At 47.5% G+C, this 8,133-nt stretch overlaps 1 long non-coding RNA gene across 1 annotated transcript; it reads right to left on the minus strand.

Annotated features, from left to right (window-relative positions):
* Positions 1–310: 310 nt before the first annotated feature.
* Positions 311–3,949, minus strand: LOC110341302. The gene is made up of 2 exons (XR_002383190.2): positions 3,743–3,949; positions 311–3,607 (listed from the first exon to the last, which is right to left on the minus strand). It is a non-coding gene; the product is annotated as an uncharacterized LOC110341302 (long non-coding RNA).
* Positions 3,950–8,133: the final 4,184 nt, after the last annotated feature.

Raw genomic sequence — 8,133 nt, forward strand, 5'->3', positions numbered from 1 at the left:
TTGTGTAGCTTGGTCCTCTCGTGAGACTCCAAACAGTGGGAACAGGGGCTGTCTCCGACTCTTACTGGCTTTTGGGACCCCACTCTTCATATTGGGTTGCCTGGCCCAGCCTTACACCTGGTAAGGTGCTTAGTCTTACTGCAACTTGATATGCCATATTTTGTTTATACTCATGGGATACCTGTCCTTTCTTAACAGAGACAGAGGAGGAGTTGATTAGGGGTGGGACTAGAGGGGCAATGGGGAGGGATTGTAAGGAGAGGAGAGAGGGGAAAATGCCGCTGGGATGTAAAATAAACAAGCAAACAAATACATAAATGTATTTATTTATTTCAAGAAATAATGCTTGTTCCAGGGACTGGAGAGCTGACCCAGTGGTTAGAGAAGCGTGTTGCATCTGCAGAGGACCTGTGGATACATGTGACTCCATACCAATTGGGCATTCCAGGGAAGTAACTATTTACTTAGCTTCCCTGACTCCCTAGGGTGCTGATTTCCAAATTGAGCCATTAAAACATTCAAAATATCCAGTTTTCAGCAAAAAGTTATGAGATATGAAAAAATTAAGAAAATATGACCCTCAAATTGGGGCAAAAAAGCAATGAAAATAAATAAACTCTAAAGGAATCCAGATACTGAGAGCTTAAATTAACTATTTCAAATAGACCCAAATTATAAACAAGTCCCTATATATGGCATTAAAGCAAACTATGAGACTACAGAAACAGTAATAAATACAAACACACACACAATGAAGACATAGAAATTATTTAAAAGGAAACAATCAGAAGTTCTGCAGTTGAAATATGTCCTTACAAAGAAGGAAATCTCACTCAAGAAATTTGAGTGGATAAAAAGAAAAAGGTTGTCTGTGAAGATAAGCCAACTGAGATTCCATAGACTGGAAAAGAGAATTGAAAAAAATGAGGAAAACCTAGTGGAGCTAAGAGACCTGTGGGACAGTCTGGAGTATGTCTAGGCACATATGCAGAAGGAAAACCCCAGAAGAAAAGGAGGGAGAGAAAAGGATAAAAGGAGTATTCAAAGGAATATCTCCAGGCTTCCAAAATTTAATGAAGACATGGATCTATATTCAAAGGAACAACAAATAAATAATAAACTCAAAGATATCTATGGAAAGATTTGTTATACCCAAATGATGAAGTCCAAAGACAGCCTTGATAATAGCAAGGCAGGAGCGAATTGCCATGTACGAAGGAACTTCTGTGAGATTAAGAGCTGGTTTCTCACTAGGAGCTATGCAAACCACAGCACAGTGGATTCATATATTCAAGGTGCTAAATGGAGTGGGGGAGGTTGTTAACCAAAACTTATATATCTCGTAAAACTGTCATTGAAATATGAGGGGGAAATTAAGATATTCCCCAGTTTAAGATAAAAGGATAGAAGAATTTGTCATGGATAATTCTCTACAGGAAATGCTGAAAGGAGACCTCCAATTTGATGTGAAGGGACAAGATGGTAGCAGACGTCCCCATGAAGAAAGCAGACACACAGGCAAAGCCAACTACAATGCTCCATACAAACAGCGTGTTTTGTTTGTAACTCCCTTTTCTGATGCATTAGAGACAACTTCTTAAGGCTAGTAATCGTGAAGCTATGTTGATGGGTGCACAATGCATGGAAATGTGTTTGTGGCACTGTCACAGGGAAATGGAGTCATGTGGATCATGGCTTGTGATACTCTGAAGCTCATTATGACTAGATTGTTATAAATTATGATGCCACTTGTATTCTTCAGGGCAAACAATAATAAAATAGCATTAAAATAGCAGCAATGAAACAACATGTTAGGAAATATCCAGTAAAGTGAAAATAAGGAAGACAAGGAGGAACTAAGAAAAATGTGACAAAAATTAAAGAGAAAAATGACTAAAGTGTTTTCTTGTTATGAAGAGACTATGCTAGATCTACTTTGGAATATTCAAAATATTCTAAGATTCAATGACAAAAACACATTCTATTTTTTAACGCACAAAGTACCCAAGTAGCCATCCCCTGAAAAAAAAAAAGATAATCGTAGATGTCTCTAATAGACACGTGGAAAAATGTTCAGAGTCTTTAATCATCAAAGAGGCACAGATCAAAACCGTAACTAGAGGCCATTGCACACACACTTGGATAGCTATAATTAAAAAGAGAAAAGAAAGAATGTTCCATAGGGACTTGGGGATGCTGGAAGCTTTAGACAGGCCTGGGGGGGGGTGTCAAAATGGGAAAGCCCGCATGGAATGCATTTGGACAGGTCCTGGAGATAAGATGGAATTACCACTCCTCGGTGTGTGTCTGCAGTGATGTGAATGAGAGTGTTTCCTGTGGGTTCAGGCACTTAAAACGCTTTTAGGAAGCTTGTGTGACCTTGCTGGGGTAGACTTTGAGAGTTAAAACCCCGAGCAACTTCCAGTTCAATTTCTGTGCTTTGTGCCGTTTGAGGAGCCCTCAGCTTCCTGCCGCTGCCGGCTGGACTCATCACCCTGGAACTGTAAGGCCAAATAAACTCTTTCTTCTGTAAGTTGCCTTGGTCATGGTGTTTATGACAGCAACAGAAAACTAACCAATACAGTATCCAAAACATCTGAGACTGTATACAAACAAAAATACACGTCAGGGAAATGAAAACCTCAAGGGCTCATGAAGGGATACATAAATACATATTGCTTAGTCTTGGAGTGAACACTGGCATAATCTTTGGAACATGCTGGGGGAAAGAAGTCAGCAGCCAAAGGTTACCTGGGCACGTCCACAAAAAGAAAAGGAAATGGTTTTCAAACTGAAAACCATTTAGAAGTTACTAGAAGCTGGGTGAAAAGGAAGTCTGGATACTTGATGTGAACAGGGTTTCGTTTGAGGATAATGGAAAATTCTGTAATCAATGCTGAGGATAGAACAATCTGAACACTGAAAAGCCACTGAATGTGAGTTATTTTTTTAAAAGAAATAATGAAGCTTGGATGCAGTGGTGCATTTGAACCTTTGTGGACACAATTTTCCTAAACCAGCAAGATGCAGTTTCTGATACTTCTCCTGGGCCAAAGACACACCCCTCTACTCGGCAGCCGTCTCCCATTGGCTAAGCCTCTGGCAGAGGGGTCTTCCAGCCACTACAGCTGGGGCAGGAGGAAGCGGGAGCTGACGGTGTGCGAGGGGATGGCAGGCTTGTCCGGGCACACCTGCCAGTGAAAGGCCTGTGCCTTTCGGTCAGTGCCAGCACAGGGACAGGCGGTCTCGCAGCAGTGTCCCCAACTTCAGGGTGACCTCAGGGAGCATGGCTTTGTGAATGCACTCCCCCCCCCCCCGGGACTTTGCAAGGCTTCTATTCCTTTTTTGGCCTCACATGTCAGCTTTCTGGGAAGACGTTTGTTTCCCAGGGCCCAGGGAAGAGATAATGCCGAGTCTCCGGAGCCTTCTAGAAGTCCAGAATGGACAGTGAGCTGCCGGCCTCTGATTGGAGGAGCTGATGTGAGGGGCGTGGCCAAGGGTTGGGCTTAACGGCCGGAGGGAAGCAGTTGGCCCTTATTTGGCAGGAGCATTTTCTCAGGGATGAAGGCAAGCTGGCCTCTGGCTGATCAGCTGGTTGGTGAGGACTCTGCAGGAGGACAGGGACAATTGTGAAGATGGAAGAACGCCCACAATGTCCGGGCTGAGCCCCGGAGGCCCTGAGCTTAGCGGCCATTACCAGGAAGTAACTCAGGCCCGCAGTGGGCGCCGGGGCCGTACTTACCCCACGTGTTGGAGCGGCTCCCTAGCAGATGTCCGCCGTGCCTCAACTGTGTCTTTGTAGTTCTTCCGGTCTATGCTCCTGCTTGTGGGGAGCCGTGAGCATGGCAAAGCTACCCTCTCGGGACCTCCCATCTCTCCAATGTTGGCAAGTGCTTTCCCCCTCCCTCCTCGGCCCCCTTAGCTCTGGTCCCTTCCTCCCGGGATGGGTGGGTGGGTGGGGTAGTCGGAGGAGCTGCCGAGTTAGCCGAGGGCTCCCCTGGAAGCCTGGAGTCAGGGGAAGCGCGCCCACTTGCCTGAGGAGCGGTGGTGAAATTTCGGGACACACGCTGCGGGTGACTTGATATCGCTTGCTTTCTCCGATGCTTTCTCAAGCCTGTTTCTCCCACAGGTAGTCACTGCTCATAATCATCGACAGTCAAGCTATAACAAAGAGCATGGAGGCAGTCCCTGGATCCGCGGTGCCACTCCCTAGGAACTGAGAAGTCAACCTCGCTGAGTCACTCACCTCGGCTTTGTTCGGAGCCTATATTTTCCCAGCTTGGCCGAGCCCCGTCTATCCAAAAGACCTGTTAGGATGATTACAACTTTGATCTCCCCATTCACCCTCTCCCCTCCCTCGCTCCGCTGCAGTCCTCTGCCTTAGACAGCAGGAGGAAAGCGAGCTCAGCCCTCGGGCTGGACCCCTCTCCTGCCACCTGGAGCAGGAAGTGTGGGGGAGGGGGTAGCGGGCACTCCTCCTCCGGCTCGTTGTCCAGAGTTCAGCTTTGTCACAGAGGTTTTCCCACTTACCATCAACGTTGAAACTTGCCTCAGCCTGGGCGCAGCCGTGCACGTACACTATTTGTTTCCTGTAACAGATCTCCTTGTGGAGAAGGCCTGTGGGATGCAGGGAGCCTGGCCAGTCACCCGGGCCCTATATAAAGACCCCCACGCCCCAGGAAGGGGGAGAGACTTAATAAAGGTTTGCAAAGTGCTTTACAATGCTGACTCAGTTGATGAACTTCACCGAGGATTCCATTCGTGTCCCCACACGGCCCTGGCCCATCCCCAGCCCCTTTGAATGGGCCTCGTGTTCAGTAAGGATGTGATCCTGGCAGGCTTGGTGGACATCTGGCCTGGTTTTCACTGCACATTTAATTTGTGGCAGGGAAGACCCAACGCAACATTTTTTTTTCACCAGAATATCAGATGGTTGGGAAGGGTGTGGGAGGGTAGAGGCAGTGATTCATGTGGAAGTCCTGTAATCTTATGAGTTATATATATATATATAAAACATTTTCCTCCAGCCAGAGAGAAGGAAACACAGTCCCAGTGGGAAGGTGGAGGTGGCCTATTAAGGATGCTGTGAAGATGGAGTCGGTATCAAGAAAGGCCTCTGAATCTTGATGACACTTAAGGGCTGGGGAGCTTGCTGAGCCTGAGGACCTGAGTTCAGATCCCTGGGACCCACATAAAAATCTGGGCCTGGGGGCCCGAGGATGGACGTTCACATCCCTTGATGTCACATAAAGCAGGGTGTGTGGAGACAGGAAAGTCCCTGGAAGCTCATAGACCAGTCAACCCGGGGGTATGTAGTAGCAATGCGACCCTGTCTCTGAAGGTGAGGGCCATCGAGGGAGATTGTCCTTACACTCGCATATGTGCAGTGGCACACACAGCCCACACCCACACTGTGCACAGGTAAGATAATCTTAAACGATGGCCTTGGTGGCAGGCATGCATCTGTAATCCAAGCACTAGAGATATGGAGACAGGAGGCCCCTGATATCACTAGCCAGATAGTTCTGCTAAATTGGTAAGCTCCGTGAGGCCCTGCATCAGTAAGGTGGGAAGAAAGGAAGACACCTATTGTTGACTTCTGGCTTCTGCACGTGTACACACACAATCTTGTTTTCATGTTGTAACACAAAGCTCATGAATGTGCACATGTTACAAGAACATCAAACATCCATTTCCAAGCTTCTGAATTGCCCAGTGGATTTCTTCTTTCCCCTTTTATGTCATGGAAACCAGAACTGATTTCAGAGATAAGTCATCCCTAAGCTTTCTCAGCAGGGACCATGGCGACCTTCTGCCCCAGCGCTGACTGTGGGGGGAGCCTGGCACCTTGATTCTGCATCAACTCTGGGGCTTTTAGGGAACATAAGCAGTGGGTCCTGCCCACATCTGTAGCCATCATTACCAGGCTGTGAAATTGGACTGTAAGAGACATGCTAATGGGTTCCTTTCCTTGCAAGAGTTGTGAATTAAAACATGGAATCCCATGTAATTAGGATAATGCCAGCTGACAGGGACATTGACCGGCAGATCAGCATTTGTTTGGAGACATCTGATCTTTTCTATCCCGGAGAGCCCAGCCTAATACACATATAATGATCATTAATGTCCTGTAATTTATAAGTGTTATCATTGATCCATTACATTCATCATCTTGAGCTGGTGACTCCTCAAATCCCACCGCTTATTCGTGTTCTGTGTAGAGATCTGTAATTTACAGCACAGTAATCTCTAAGATACCCAGGGACCACAGTCATTTCACATTTGGAGATTCTAGAAACAGAAAAGACTCAAGTTCCTTCAAGGAGGATGCGTTTGGGACTGTTGTTCTGGCTGGAGAGGAGAAGCACATATCCTCCAAAGGGTCTTATATCTTATTCTTTTATTCTCCTTTATCCAGTCCTGGAATTCGTGTGTGTGTGTGTGTGTGTGTGTGTGTGTGTGTGTGTGTGCTTTTGTGAGCACAGTACAAAGTTCAGATAAGGGCATTATAAGTGGCCGTAAAATGCACAGTGTGGGTGCTGAGAGATGAACTCTGACCCCCTGCTCTTAGCCTCTGAGCCACCTCTCCAGCATAAACTCACATCTAAAACCCAGTGGCTCAGGAAGTATTTAGTGCTTATCTGGGGAAAATTTAAGGACTTTCCCCACTCCTGCTGCCAAGAGTAGCTTTCTGAGACCCTGGCACTGACACAGCTGTTTGCTCAATGGGCATCTGAGTTCTCATATCAGGTTCAGTGCCCACATGACTCAGGAGGGTCACGAAATCCTGAGGTCCTGGCTGTGTCTTCAGTAACACTGATTCCCAGCCTCTTCCCCGACTAGCATGTGATCTTCTACAAGCTGCTTAAGCTCTGTGTGTGTGTTCTTAGCTGTAAAGTGGACCCTCTTGGAAGCTTTTGAGGAACAAATAACGCATTAAAACATGAGAATGTTAGCTTGACAAAATTTGGACACGCCCCTCTGGGTGTGTGCATGAGGGTGCTTCCAGAAAGGTTTAAAGGGGGGGGCACCCTGAATGTGGGTGGCGTCATCGCCTGGGCTGGAGTTCTAAACTAAGTAAAATGGCCAAGGTGCACTGACTGCTTTGATCAGGGGACTGCAGATCCTGTGTGACCAGCTGCCATGACCTTCCAGAATGAACTGGATTCCTTTAAGCCGTGGGTCAGACCCATAAGCTGCCTTTTCAAGTATTTTGTCACAATGAGAAAGGTAAATAAGACACATGAGGTGACCATAGCATTTAAGAAGTTCTGACTTCTCCCTTCCTGGCTTCTGAAAGTCAGTCAAGACCCCACATTTCCTAAGCAGCCCCGCCCCGCACCTGGCAACCTTCCTCCAGGATGCACTCTGGAGTGATTGGGAGGGAAATCCAGCACTTATCACCCACAGCCAGTCTCCATTCATTACTTCACTGAGACCTGCAAGAGACAACAGGTCCCATGCTTGAGACTCTGCCCCAGGGGATCCAGGACTCAAGTAAATTTGGAGAACAACTCTTCTTCCACCGTGGCTTTATACACAGAGCTACCCAAGGGAGCTTCCCTAGAATGTCTCTGTGGTGGGGGAGGGGAGCCTGCCTTCCCATCAGGAGGAGCCAACAGAGCCCCAAAGCAGACAGGACAAACAATCCTGAGAGCAATGCCAGGGTGGGCCTCCTGGCCTCCTGGCTTTACTAAGGGAAAGCCCACAGGACCACCTGAGCAGTCCCCTGCTCCAGCTCTCTGCCCTTCCCATTTGTCTGAATGTGAACATGGGTGGGCTAGGCCTGGATCCTGGACCTTAAAAGCTCTGTCTTCCCCACTGGACTATTCTGATTATGTCAGCCCCCCTTCTCATCCTGGCCTCTGGACCCCTTCTTTCATGCTCAGCCCATGATGGACAGTGATCTTTGGTGCTCCACATGGCTCATATTGGTCCTGGAGCATGGGGGGAGCCTTGTGTCTGGAGGAGAATTTGGCATCCAGTTCAGTCCCAGCTCAACTCCTCAGGGACCAGGGCCCTTTTTATTTCCCTCTCTCGGGTCTACCTCTCCTGCCTGTGGGGACATTACCTTCCCTAGCTCCACCTCTCCTGCCTGTGGGGACATCATTACCTTCCCCAGCTCCTGGCTGT

This window comes from Mesocricetus auratus, unplaced genomic scaffold (genome assembly GCF_017639785.1).
Source record: "Mesocricetus auratus isolate SY011 unplaced genomic scaffold, BCM_Maur_2.0 Super-Scaffold_100021, whole genome shotgun sequence".
Taxonomy (NCBI): domain Eukaryota; kingdom Metazoa; phylum Chordata; class Mammalia; order Rodentia; family Cricetidae; genus Mesocricetus; species Mesocricetus auratus.